Consider the following 14,137-nt stretch of genomic DNA (forward strand, 5'->3'; position numbering starts at 1 on the left):
GAGAGCAAAACGCAGCCTAGGGGCATCTCTGGAAGCGAGCAAGGCTGGACCCATTGATTGCCTTGTGCCTTGTTTTGGGTAAGGACTGTTATGGCCTTTCTTTTTTTTTTTTTTTTTTTCCTTTGCAGCATCTGATGGAATCAGCTTCTGCTCACAGGCTGCCAATCCCAGCTTCTGGGTTAAAATAGGACGGGCCCCTAGACCCTGTGAAGCCTGGTTTATCACATCTCCAGTTGTAGCGACCACTGGGGATTCCTTGGGAAGGAGTGGCTTGGGCTGGCTTTGTGCTTTGTGCTTTGTTCAACACCGAGCTCGTCGCGTTCTCCAAGGCTCATTTGTCAGCCTTTATTGAGCATCTGCTATGTGCCAGAAAATGTGCTCAATAGTGAGGCTACCACAGAATGAACCCACAGGTGCAGGAGTGGAAGGGGAAGGTGCAGAGGAAGGGTAGGGAAGAGAAGGGAGGGAGCATTTTGCCCATTGTCTTTGCTGGTCTATTGATTCAAACCTCAAAGAGGAAAGAGGAAAAACACCTGAGGCAATAACAGCCCAGAGCGATATCAGTATTGATGTCGGTTTTATTTTTAAATACGCATAAATAGAATCAAGGATGCTTGTTTCTGGAATTTTCTATGTGAGCCATCAGAGATGATAGCATCTAGGGCATGGTTGATACCCAGCAAGCCTTAGATGAGAGTCAGTGCTGAAAACATTTTTCTGCCTTTAGCACAGGCGAGCTGACAACTGGGATACATTGGCTGTAGCTAGAATTCTTTTTTTCCCCTCCTTTCTTTTATAGTGATTTTTAAAATTTGACTTCAGAATTGGACAGAAAAAGCATCTCAACCAATGTTGTGTATTTGAAAAAGATGGCAAATCGCTCGACAGAGAGATGTATAATTCAGGCCACTACTGAATTATATGCCTAGAAGCCAACCAAGTAAGTACTTTGTTGCTAAGGGGATTAATTAGTTAATACTTATAAAGGGCTTTAATGGTGAAAAATGCTCTATAAATGTAAAGTATTATTAATATCACCAGTAGTTCTACTGCCTTTATATTAGGTAGGAAGACTTGTTCTTTAGTCTGGTTATGGATTCTTATGGTGAAAATGAAAAGGAGAAAAAAGAACAGCAAGAACATACAAAAGACTGCGACCCACTGGTTTTTGTTTATTTTAAAGGAATTTCCATAACTGAAGAAGGCTTTCTGGACATCTCGTCCAAAACGGGAATGTGTGCTTACAATTCTTTGTATTTTATATGTTGGCATCACATCCCTCTGCCTCCTCAGTTTCTCCTGCTTTCTTGGGCAAGTGGGTGGAGTTTTGGAAAACTGGGTCTTGCAGAAAGAGAGGTAGCTGTCGTCTCCCACTCAGTGTCAGGCTGAGAGGACGAACAAATGGTCCAGCCTGCCGGGGGAGTCTTTTTGGTGTGCGAGTGGCCAGTGGCGGTGATTTCCCTCACTGTGACATGCAATGCACTGCGGGGTTTGGTGACAACGTAGCCAGGTGTGACCCAGGTAATTCCCAAGGGCTTTGGGACATGAATCATTTTTATTAACATAGTAGCTAAGGTCGGTGAACTAGAGGGGGGTGGCCTTCCCAGAGGCCTTCTTCTGGGAGCCTCTGGTTACATCTTGTGCCAGTTTAAATGCTAAAGCGTTGAGTCAAGGGGCCTAGGGACCTAAGGTGGCACCGATGGGGAGAAGGCAGATCCCTGGAAGGTTCTCGGGAAGCTGTATGTTCAGCAGTAGGTACCGACCACCTGTAATTCTGGAGGATGCCCTGGAATAGAGGACAAAACAGGGTCGGCCAGGCCGGAGGTGACCGTTAACACTGGATCCCTTTGCCACGTGACCAGGCACTTCCTCCTTATCAAGCACATATGACGGGCCTCCCCAGGTGTTGTTCGCAAAGTTACACACTTTGTGAGGCTCAGAGGAAGTTAGGAGAAAGGCATGCGTGTAAATAAGATCAGGAAGAAAGCAAGGTGGGCAGGATGATGGAAAGCGGAGACATTCCAGAGGATGGGATGGGGTCTCGCGTGGAGCTAACCTCTCCGGTCTCCAAATGAGGTCTCACCTACTAATAGGCCTGTGCACATATTTCATAGACCAGGGACTGAGGATCTGTTTTTGCAGCTGGAAAACGAATGCACACAAGGAATCACACGGCAGAGAGCTGGCAGTTTGACCCATGATTTGTGAGTTCGGCTGCACTTCTGAGTGCCGCTCTTCTGGGTTTTACATGGGCCCAACGAAAGGTGCCGTTTGGGGAAATGTGGTGGAGCCTCAGGCATCTTCACAAAGAAAACCATTTTTCAAAATGCCAGGATCGTTCCCCTAGTTCGACCGCTGCAAGGCAGCAATAGCACCCGTGACATCCCTGCAAAAGGGAGAACCCTCCAGCTGTCTTTTGTTCTGGGCTTGGTGTTGAAGCTGCTCCAGTGACTGTTTCTTCCCCGTCATTCTCCAAGGCTCCCGCATTTCCTTAACAGCCAGAAAGACCCACACAACGACGCCTGCAATCTCCTTGTCTTAGAATATTTAACCATCGCTCCTGACATGCAGTACCTGTGTCATTTTAACACCTGCCTCATGGCGGGAATACTAGAGTCAGGGAGAAGCCCAGGTACCAAGATGCTGAACCGAATGTCAGGAAGAGATGGGAAGGGATTACCAGAGGCAAACACCCCCCAGAGAAAGGAGAGTGGTGGCAAGCCAATTGCTCCCTCCCCTGTTGATGGGACTCTGCACCCCCCGTCACGGGAAGGTGGTCCCTAGGGTGCTGGGGTGGCAGAAACTGGGAGGAAATCACTAGATGGAGGCGTATAAGCCTCCTTCAGGATGCCCATTTTGGAGTTAGGCCGGAATCATCCACGCTCTAGTTCCCTGATTCCTATGGTGTTCAGCTGGATATCATGATACCAATAAAATTATCATGAATCCAGCAAGGCAGACAGACCTTTGTTTTCTTCTAAGATAACCCAGAACCCAAAAGGGACATGGCTGCTGTAAAAGGAGCCCCACCACCAGCAACAATGCCAATCTATCAATCTTCCATCACTTCTGCATCTCTTCCTCCTGTTTCCATGGGTGCATTTCAGCAAAGCTGATAAAGGAAACTGCCAGGAGTGACCATGTAGCAGCGGAAACAGATTTTGTGTTGTGCATGTGTGTACGTGTGTGTGTGCTTGTGTGTCTGCATGCACGCCTGTGCACGCGCATGTGCCTCTAGAGTGTGCATGTGTGCGCGTATGTGTGCATTTGTGTGTGTGTGTGTGTGTGCACACGTGCCTGTACCAAGGGTGGCCGGCACCGAGGGCAGCATGCGAGGCTGAGCCGCTGTGCACTGGTGTCCGCCCCCCCTGCCCACGAGGCAGAGAACAGGCTGCGTTTGTCACTAGTAACCTGCTTGCTCCTGGGCCTCCGCCTTGACTGCTTTTTATTTCCACTGCCTTCACTGTCATTGTTTCATATTTTTCTGTCTAGGTTTGCTCTCCCAAGTGAGTTTATAAATTGCTCGAGAACAAAGACCGTGTCATATTTTGTGTGTGATTGTGAGACAGCTCCTGTGGACCTTTGTTCAGACTCTCCCGACCGCCAGGTGACTGCACCACGGCTGCCTCATTTTGGCTCCTGGAGTAATAAACGGGCCTGTCTGCAGACCGTCACGGAGGGTCCAGACCCCAGCAGCCCGCCATCAGTAGGAGGGCAGTCTCTGGCAGTGGTGGCCGGCAGGCGGGACACACCGAGCCCCCCACTCTGTGCTCTGGGCACAGGGGCTGGGACTCCAGCGTGAGCATGTTCAATCCTTTCACCCCATCCCACCGCCCAGGGGACACACAGGGGCACCGGGTTGCCCCCTCTCATTGCCCCCCGCTCCATTCTCCCCCTTTCCCTGCTGCTCCGTGCCTGGATGCGATCCCTGAGGTCTGCAGCCTATGGGTGCTCTGGCCCTCTGGCTACCAAGTGGGTTCAGCCCTGGGAGACCAGAGGTGGGAGGGGAGAAGAGGTCAAGGCATTTGTCAAACGCACCCCCTCGCCCTCCCCCCTCCCCCCGCCAGATGAGATTCTGATAGAGGCTGGATCCTCTTCCGGGTCCAGCTCCTATAGGGTGACCCTCTCAGCAGAATTCTCTCGTGGGCTCTACTACTTCCTCTCTTGCCCCTTCGGGCTGCGGCAGTAACGGCTTCTCCTGTTACTGCCCTAGTGCCTGAGTATCCCTCACTGGTCCCCGTAAGCCCGCCCACCCTCAGTGAAGAGTCTCCTCCTTAAACTTGCCTCCCATGAATCCTTTTAACGTGCCCTCTTTTGTCCTCACCCACCCTCCAACTTAACAATAAAGCCACAAACTGTGAGCGCCCCGGGGGGCGGGGGGGCTCTGCCTGATTCCTTGTTGATTCCCAAGCTGAGCAGGTAGGTCACCAACGGATGTTTGTTAAATGAACACGGACCGGGTGATGCGCGGATGAATCATGTGTGTGAATGTCTGGTAACCACAGGGGAGTCAGTGGTGTCTTAAAGCAAAAGAACAGAACGCAGAGGGGACGAGAAGGGCCTTCAACAGGAAGGGCGGTGGAATTCTTGACTATGACGGCTGCGGCGTGTCACTCGGCCAAACCGTGTGACGGTGTAACGCAGTCAGTTTGTAGCTGGAGCTCCCCGTTCCAGCCTTGGGAATAGCTGCGCAATCTTTGGAAACATCCTCGGGCTTCCTGGCAGGTGGAGGCCACACGATGTTTCTCTGGAATGCTGACGATGGCCTTCAAATGCACCTGGAGAGGGGATCGCTTCCCTTCTGAAGCTGGAGCAGGCTAGAAAGAGGAAGAGGGACAGCGGCCGCAGAGCCGGAGGGCGGAGGAGGGGTGAAGGCTGCCGAAGTGGACCGGCCCGCGGACCTTTCTCCGGCCCCCACGAGAGCTGAGAGCTGCTGAGCGTAGCCCGTCGGAGAGACGGCGGATTTGGAGGAGGAATGAACCACGTCCGTGACGGGAAACTTCCTAAGCACGCTGCACATTCCCTGTGGAAGAGCAGAGATGCTTTTCGAGCAAGGATCCCTTTGGGTAACTCCTTTTGCATTACTGCCTAGGAAAGAATTGCACATGTAGAGGTAATGAATAAACATGTCCCGGAATTGGAGGGTTTCAGGGCAGGTGGTGGAAGGGACACTATCCGACAGTCATCCCGGGAGGAGACTCCAGGCTCTTACTCTCTGCTACAGGAAGTGAACTCACTCACGGGACGAATTGGGTCGGGTTCCCCCAGTGTCCCTCCAGGTGCCCGTAAAGCCACGCCCCCCCTCCCCTCCGCTCCAACCAGACAGCGTTCCCATCACTGTCTTACGTGTTAAGACAGCCCCATGAACAGCAAAGACAGTGAAGGCTGATCACAACGGACTACGCTCTGTCAAGGATCTGTTTCGTCTGGACGATTTAAAGCTCTTTCCTGGTCAGAGGGCATCCTCAGCTCCACCAAAGTCTCAGGGGAGCTTGGACTCATGATAGTGGTGCACGTGGCCGTATTTATTACTCATTCACTTACCCTTTAGGGAACTCTTTTGTGGCCTCTCACGATATTTTCTCCTCTAGAAGAATCTCATCTCTATTGAGTTGGACGTCTATAATGGGAACCAATTCTATTATAGATATATTTAAGGAAGATGATTTCCTTATCTCTCTGAATAGCATGCATCGTATGAAAGCTCTTTGTTACAGCATCTATCTCGTTCTTAACCTACTTATTAATCAATTGATCAATTTGCCAGGCACTATTCTAAATGTTCTGTGTGGTTTAACTCATTTAATCCTCTACAACCATGATTTGGGTATTATGATCACCTACATTTTTAGACTGAGACTCTCTGAGGCTCAGAGAGGTTAAGCCACTTGCCCCAGGTCACACAGCTAGGAAGTGTCAGTGATGGTTTTCATACTCAGGCATTCTGATTTCATAGCCAATAAATAATCATCCACTACATTCCCCTGAGTTTTTGAAAACATCTTTTATATAATATGGTTTAACTGGGAATAGAGGCTACCTGGGCACTGTCCCTGAACACTGTCTTTCTACACTACTTTGGTTTAGTATAATGTCTTTAGAAAAAGTGATCAAGTATGGGGTTAAAAGATGTGGCAGTCCATTCCAGCAAGGAATCCATTCCTATCAACGGGAAGGGTGTTCAATTCTCCCAGTGATCCTCCCTGAAGAATGTGAAGGATACCTTTGACTAGACTTTATAGGGTCTTTGCCTTGGTTTCCCGTCATTGAATACCTCCTGAGCATTTTAAATTACAATTTGTTCTAAATATTTTGTAAAAGCTTTCAACCAGTTTCCAATACTTTTCCTTTGAGTATATATAATTTCCATACAGTTTAAACAAATGAAGAGAAACACAAACAAATTGTTAATGATTTATTTATATATTGCTCACAAGGGTTCTCTTTTGGTCAGTTTAATGATAAACTGTCTCCAATATTTATGAAAATCTTATGCTCAATCTTTGGGGGTTTTTTCTTGTATTATCTACAGAGATAGAAATCTTATATGGGCAATAAGAGTTATAAAGAATTTCCTTGCCATGGAGTGAGTTGTATATAACAAATTGAGTTCGAAATGTACCAAAGTGAAATAAATTGGATTCGAATGAATCTGTGTAGAAACTTTATTTCATTTGAATTCAGATTCACTATGAAGTCAGAACATTGCTGGCTTGATCTATTACGGCTTCTAAGACCACACCATCCTGTGGTCCCTCATAAGCTCAACGCCATGGCTCGGGGCTCAGGAGGGGCTGTCTCCCCTACACCCCACCCCCACTGTCCCCTGCAGTCTGTGGCAAATGACATCGACAGTTCTTTCAGTTCAGTTCAACCAACCTTTACGGAGCGTCAGGCTGTATGCTTGGTGGGTTTGGGGATGTTTTTGATGGTATATAGCGAGAGATGTGTCTTATAGAACTAGGAGTTACTAAACTCCAATATGTTACTAAATTTATTGATTGTCTCTTATTATTAATAATGTATTGTTTACAAAGCAGTCCACATATATGTCATTGTACCATCACACCTGTCTTTCCAGGTCTATTGCCCTGATCTTATTATATGGAAAGGAAACGGAAGCTGGAAAGGTCAAGGAAGTTGCCCCGAGTCGTCATACAAGTCCTAACATCAACAGCAAAGTCCACGGAGTCTCTGATGCTGCATCCGACACAACAGATGCTTGGTAAGTATTTGTTGAAAAAATCTATGAAGCAGTGGATTGGTGGGAGGTGGGCTGAGAGGATGATTTTTACTTTGTTTCCACGTCCATTGAAGGGAAGAGATAGCTGCCCGAGATGGGAGAAGGAATTTCCCACCTTCAATGCCAACCACCCCAGGCTATTGCCCAGGATGAGTGCAGGTGCCATGTATTCAATAACGACGCAGGATGCTGTCTGTGCAGAATGGTCCAGGAAGTGGAGTACAAGGTCGGTTAAAAACGAAAAGAAATCAAAAGAAATGAAATGGGCTCCAAAGGCCTTGCAAATAGGACTCAGTCCGTATTTAAAACCAATGACACAGAAACCATTGCTCGTGGAAATGATGGAGGAATGTTGTCTCCTGGCCAGGACGGCACAGACCACCCTCCCCACGTGGCCCCAGAAACGTCGTCTTCTTTCTGCCCAGCTGCAGGCAGCTTCAGCCGACCCTGGCTTTCTCAGGATACCTGCAACCTTGGTGAAGTCAACAGATATAAAGCTGGAAACCAGAGGCCAAGCCAAATCACGCAGAAGCCTTTCACAAGCGACAGGTCTAAAAGTCAGACCTCTGTTTTCAATACTGTCACATGACCACTTATGAATGGAACCTCCTTGGAAAGTGCCAGGGAATGCCTTGCTTCCGCACTATCAAAGGACCAAAATGACAATATAGCATTTGGGATCTAGGTGAGAAGTTTCCCATGTTGGAACTCTCTTCCTGAGCTGGGTGACAAGGCAAGATCCCTTTGACCTTGTGGACAAAATGTAATAGGCACCTAAAAGGTTTTTTTCTTTTTAATTTTTCTTTTTAATTTCAGTTGTTTCCTAAAATTTAGCTCATTCCCTCCTTTCAAAAGCTCACCACTGTCTATGGGATAAAGACCAAACTCTTGGGTGCGGCCTTCAGGTCTGTCTGTTCCAGCTGTTTACTCTCCCAGTGCCATCTCCCTGCCACATCTCTCCTTGCTCTACTTTGCTTCCAGAAAGAGCCCAAACAAACCCACATGGCCACATGGCTGTGTCTCTGCTCATGCTGTTTCCTCAGCCTTGGGTCTTTTTCCTCTTTTCCAGTTACCAAAATCCCATTCATCTTTAAAAAGTGATCCCAGGGCTTCCCTGGTGGCGCAGGGGTTGAGAATCTGCCTGCCAATGCAGAGGACACGGGTTCGAGCCCTGGTCTGGGAAGATCCCACATGCCGCGGAGCGACTAAGCCCGTGAGCCACAATTACTGAGCCTGCGCATCTGGAGCCTGTGCTCCGCAACAAGAGAGGCCGCGATAGTGAGAGGCCCGCGCACCGCGATGAAGAGTGGCCCCCACTTGCCGCAACTAGAGAAAGCCCTCGCACAGAAACGAAGACCCAACACAGCCAAAAATAAATAAATAAATAAATAAATAATTTTTTAAATGCTTTAAAAAAAAAAAAAGTGATCCCAGTTGCCACCTCTTCTGGGATCGTTTATCCATTGCTGACCCATCATAAATGATTTCTTCTTCCAAACCCCCTCCACCCTTTGCTGCAACCTCCAACTTATTGCCTATTTCGTTTGGCCTCAGGTTCCCATGAACAACCTTGTCTCAAATTAGATATCAGTTCTTTAAGGTTAGAGTCAATGCCCCGTTTTCACCCTCTCCTGCTCCAAAACTTCCCCGGGCTTTGCAAATGACGGCTACCCAGTGCATGCTTGCTGAACGCACTTGGTTGAATTTTCACGCACTCGGTCCAGAATGGGAAAGGCAGTTCCCACTGGGATAGGTGGCCAGGGATGTTTTCAGACTCGCATGACGGAGAAGGAGGCTGAGAGGTTACCTCATCTATCTCTGCCTTTAGGCAAGCTCAGCAAAGCCCGCCAAGAAAGATGAGCCTTGCTAAGGAAGGGGAGAGAGCCTGAGATGAATCCTTAATACTCCTTGTCAGGAAATCCTCCTCACAATCCATCCTAAAGCCTGTAAGTTGGTCATTATTGTTACAACAGCGTTTTAGCTGCTGGTTGTTATTATTATGGGATTAACTGGGATTCCTTTGCATCCCCCCAGAGGCTTTTTAAAGCAACTGCTTTAAAAATTGAAAGCACCGTCAGTGAGTGGAGCTAATAAAATGTGCTTGGTGGGGACATCCTATTTAGCAAAATTTCATACCTCCAGCCCCCAGGACTGGTAAAAATTAAAGATTTCCCCGTATTTCAGCATTAGAAAAAAAACTAGCTGTGATTTTATCTTCCACATTGGTTTGGAGTCACCCTGTCATTGCAAAAGGGGGGCGGGGAAGAAAGGCTGTACGGCCCCCCTCTTCTTTCCCATTTTCTTTTACAGCATTAGTGGAGCCATTTCTTGTAAAATGGCTTTTTTTCAGCACTAACTCCCAAGCGATGGATCTTTACTGAGACGTCTGAGTGTTGGTGGCTGGATTCATTTAGCGAATCTTTACACTATTAATTTAAATCATTGCCAAGCTAAATCCAATGAGTACTTGACGCAGGGGGTGTGGACCACCCAGTGGGGAAGTCAGAGGGCGGTCTGGCCCTGGGCTCCCAACAGGCAGGAAATATTCCCACCCCCATCTCCAGCTCCGCCCCCACTACTCACCCCCTTTCCCTGAACCCCCAAGACCCTTCCTGCCAAACAAGCTCATTCTCTGCCCCTGGGGGATTCCACATGGGCCTGTCAGGTAGAAAACACCTGACCACTGACCCTAGCCCTAGCCCTGACCTTGTCTAACCCATGAAACAGTCATGATATTCATGGTGGATGCTGGTGACATAGTCTAGAGAGAACAGTGTGAAGAATGTTGGCTCCGGTATCAGAAAGTCCAGGGTTTGAATCCCTTTCAGTAAACTGATTAGCTTTGTGACCCTGGGTAAACTACTTACCCACTGGGCCTCCATTTCCTCATCTGTAAAATGGGGATAAAAATAATGACCTCGGGACTTCCCGGGTGGTGCAGTGGTTAAGACTCAGGGCTTCCACTGCACGGGGCACAGGTTTGATCCCCATTTGGGGAACTAAGATTGTGCATGCTGTGCCGCGTGGCCAAAAGGAAGAAAGAAAGAAAAAAGGAATGAGCTGTTGATATATGCAACATGGATCTCAAAATAATTAAAATAATAATAGTGACCTCATGGGAGGTCAATCCCTCACGGGATTGCTGAGCTGACAGGATGAACCCTGTGAACAAAGCACTGAACAGGGTACTTGGGGTTCCATGGTACAGGTTTGCATGTGGACGCCACGGGCAATGCTATGATTTCAGTTTCAGTTCCACGGGAGGTTGCCAGTGGGCTGTCTTTGGGGAACTGAAGAACCTCTGCACCTTGATTGCCACCGATACCCTCCGCCTCAGGGCTTTGCAAATACCCCTCCTCTTTGCTGACCCACTATGTCAAATGGCAGTTGACTACCCCGCCTTTGCTTTATTTTTCTCCATCGAATATCTCCCCATCTGCTGCTCAGGACATCCCTCTAAGTTCATATTCTAACGGTAGGATCCCTCTGGTTTTTAATTCCCTAACTTCAAAGAATATACACATCTCAAAAGCAACATTTTCTTCAGCTGACGCTTATATAGGAAAAACGTATACTTCCATCCCACTGGCTCAGCGTGACGTCTTTAATAAAATGATGCACAGTAGAATCTTGAATTAGAGTCCAGATACGGTCGGTAGAACGTTGGAGGCATGTGTAGGTGTTTTGAAAGGCTTTCTGGGTGACAGCAAAGGGCTGTGCATCTAGACGTTTCTCCACCCCTCCAGCCTCAAAATTCTTCACTTGGGGAATAACAGTTCATTTTAGGAAATTGCTTTGTGCTTTTTACTGGAAAAATAAAAATTTACTGTAAATATTATCTGTGTTTTTGTCTACAAATGGTTCATGACTGACATTTGCCTTATTTATTTGCCATGACTCACCTTAAAGGTAATGCTTGTGACATGGCATGCAAACCATGTGTGTCACTGCACACAGGTGACTGTCAGCAACCTTATTAATTGGTTAGGGACCAAGAAGTGATGATTTAAGCATTCATAATTATGTACTCTATGGGTGTTAGCTGAGTTGGGTTACGCATTAGGAAACTGACTGGAGGTTTTGATAGATTTGTAACATCGTGATTTTCCCATTGAATATAATACATCGAATTATATTATTTATCTTTTTTATTTTCTATCTGTCCTCACTAAAGCCTGAGCTCCGTGTGAGCCAGAACTTCGGTCTGTTTTTTCCCTGTCACCTCCCAGCACGAAGTAGGAGCTCAGTAAGCACTTGGAGGAAATCTGTCTCTGGTCTCCTTGGGCTACAGCAGGAGTTACCTAATAAGGACCTGCTCGCCTCGGGGCAGCCCTGCGTCCTGTTCTAGGCTCACTCCTCTCCCCCAACGGAAGGCTGCAGTGTGGGGAGGGGGTTCCACCTCAGGGAAGATTGAAAAATCTGTGCAGCTCTGGATGGCTTGTGGCCGATGCCCGCGGTCCATAGACTATACCCTATCCAAGTGGGGATGTCATTGCAGCACTAAAGCTCTAGATGTCTGACAGCTAGAGGAAGAAGGCTGTGATGCCGAAAGCTCGGCTTCTCTGTACACTGGCGCTGATTCGAATCTCGGAGACAGAGTTTTGGGTGAAGTAGAAAAGGACAGCTTTATTACTTTGCCAGGCAAAGGGGGACACAGTGGGCTCCTGCCTCGAAAAACTATGTGTCCCCATTTGGAGAGGATAGTGAGAAGTTTTATAGTAATGGTTCAAAGAGGGCGTGTTCGGCTCATGGACATTCTTCTGATAGGTTGGTGGTGAGGTAAGTAGGAGTCGGCAACATCAACCTTCAGGTTCCAACCGGTCTGGCGTCTACGTGCTTGTGGGCAGCACACCATTGATAATCATAACTTCCCCCACCTGGAGAGGGTTTCAGTATCTGCAAAACAGCTCAAAGATATTGTTGTGTATATCCGTTGATGGGGAACCAAGACCTTGCCCCAAGGCTCCACTATGGTTTCTCTTGACTGTTTGTTTCTCCCTGGTCTTGCAACCCCTCCCTTCCCTAATTAGCAACTGCTTGAATCTGCCCTTTGGAACTCAGGGAAGTTCATGGAGGCTGAAAGAAGGCTATGTCCTGTAATCAAAGGAATGGGGGACACAGAAAGGCTTTGTGCCCAGGAGCCCCTCAGGGCCCTGCTCAGTATCAGCTGCTGCATTCACTGAGCACCAACCAAGGGAAGCAATGATAGGCACTTTATGTATGCGCCATGGGGTAGACTGCTTCTGAAATGTCTCCCAATGATCCCGCCTCCTGGTATCCAGACCCTGCATAACCTCTTCCTTTGGGAGGTATGCAGATCTAGTGTCTCACTTTTAACAAGTAGAATACAGCGGAAGTGATGGGATGTCCTTTCCAAGATTAGGCTATGAGAAACCGTGACTTCCTTCTTTCTCCCTCTAACTCTGCTCCCTGACTTGCTCTGATGAAGCAAGCTTCTGAGTTGTGAGCTGCCCTATGGGCAGACCCACATGGCAAAGAACTGAGAGAGGCCCCCAGCCAGCAGGGTGTGAGGACCTGGGGCCTCAGTCTGACAGCCCACAAGAAACCACAGCCTGCCAACAGCCACGTGAGCGAGCTTGGAAGTGACGCCTTCCACTGAGCCTTCAGATGACCTCAGCCTGGCTGACACCTGGATTGTCCTCTTACGAAACCTTGAGTTAGAGGACCCAACTGAGAAGATACACAGAAACTGTGACATAACACATGTTGTTGCTTTAAGTTAGTAAGTTTTGGGGTAATTTGTTACGCAGCAGCAATCGATCACTAATACAAGTTATTTCATTTACTCTTCACTACAGCTCATTTTACAGGTCTGGACACAGAGGCTCAGAGAAATAAGGCAAATTGCCAAAGTTCACTACTATTGCCAGACCAAAAATCAAACCACAGATTGTCTGGGTCCAACCCTCTTGTACTTTCCCACAATCTGGTTCTTCCTCTGGAGGTTCACCACAGACCTACCAGGAGTCCGCTCTCTGGAGCATCTGTGCTTTCATTTCACAGATTTCTGATTGTCTGTCTCACTGCAATACGCAACATAAAACCACATGGACATCTTCAGAGAGGATCCTTCAAACACTGGATCCAGCTACTTCCCCTCAAACAGGCTGCAAAACTTCAGGGGATTAAATCTATTTTTACTTTCAGGAAGCCATCTGCCTCCCTTCCAGTTTAGAAATTTGACCAGAGCTGGAAAATAATAACGAGATATTTGAGGACAGTGTGCAGTTGGGCTAATTTCCCTCACACCCCTCTGTAATCTCTTATTTTGTCAAAGGGCTGGTGCCAAGGACAAAGGAGGATTGAAGGATTGGTGTATCACTTATTATCAATACCTGAAGTGTGGGCTAAGTGAAGCAGATGTTAATCTGGGCTACACGCTCCTCAGAAAACATGCGGGGGGCCTGATGAGACAGAATGAAGTAGAAGAGACCCTCCCCGGCCTCCCTGAGCTCTCTGCCTCCCCGTGCCCACACTTTTCAGGGTGCCTATTCCCCACGACATGGCTAAAGAGCTCCCCTTCCAGGGACTGTACCCCATTCAGCATCCCCTAATCAGAAGGCAAGGCTGGCCAGCCTTTTCTGGAGCTCTTCAGGGATGACTTGGTGATGGAGTGGCTTCCATCTGTGCTAATCAGAGGCTGTGTCCGCAGGCTGGTTCCTCATCCTAGAATAAAACACTGAGCTGCATGGCTTTTATTATTTCTTCAGGGAAAATCTACACTAACAAATGAAATTAATTAATTCAAACCTGACCATTGTCAGTCATAACATAGACTCAAATAGACTCAAAAAGGATTTCTTCCCATAATAGTCGAAGTGTGGACCAGAATCACCCAGAAAACACGTCCGCTCTGCGTTTTGTCTGGGGGGC

The 14,137-nt window shown here is 47.9% G+C and overlaps 1 long non-coding RNA gene across 1 annotated transcript; it reads left to right on the forward strand.

Annotated features, from left to right (window-relative positions):
• On the forward strand, positions 1–9,195 carry LOC132352489 (uncharacterized). Its single transcript, XR_009498741.1, has 4 exons — positions 1–78; positions 800–940; positions 7,082–7,225; positions 7,318–9,195. It is a non-coding gene; the product is annotated as an uncharacterized LOC132352489 (long non-coding RNA).
• Positions 9,196–14,137: the final 4,942 nt, after the last annotated feature.

Source organism: Balaenoptera ricei, chromosome 18 (genome assembly GCF_028023285.1).
Source record: "Balaenoptera ricei isolate mBalRic1 chromosome 18, mBalRic1.hap2, whole genome shotgun sequence".
NCBI classification, from domain to species: Eukaryota; Metazoa; Chordata; class Mammalia; order Artiodactyla; family Balaenopteridae; genus Balaenoptera; species Balaenoptera ricei.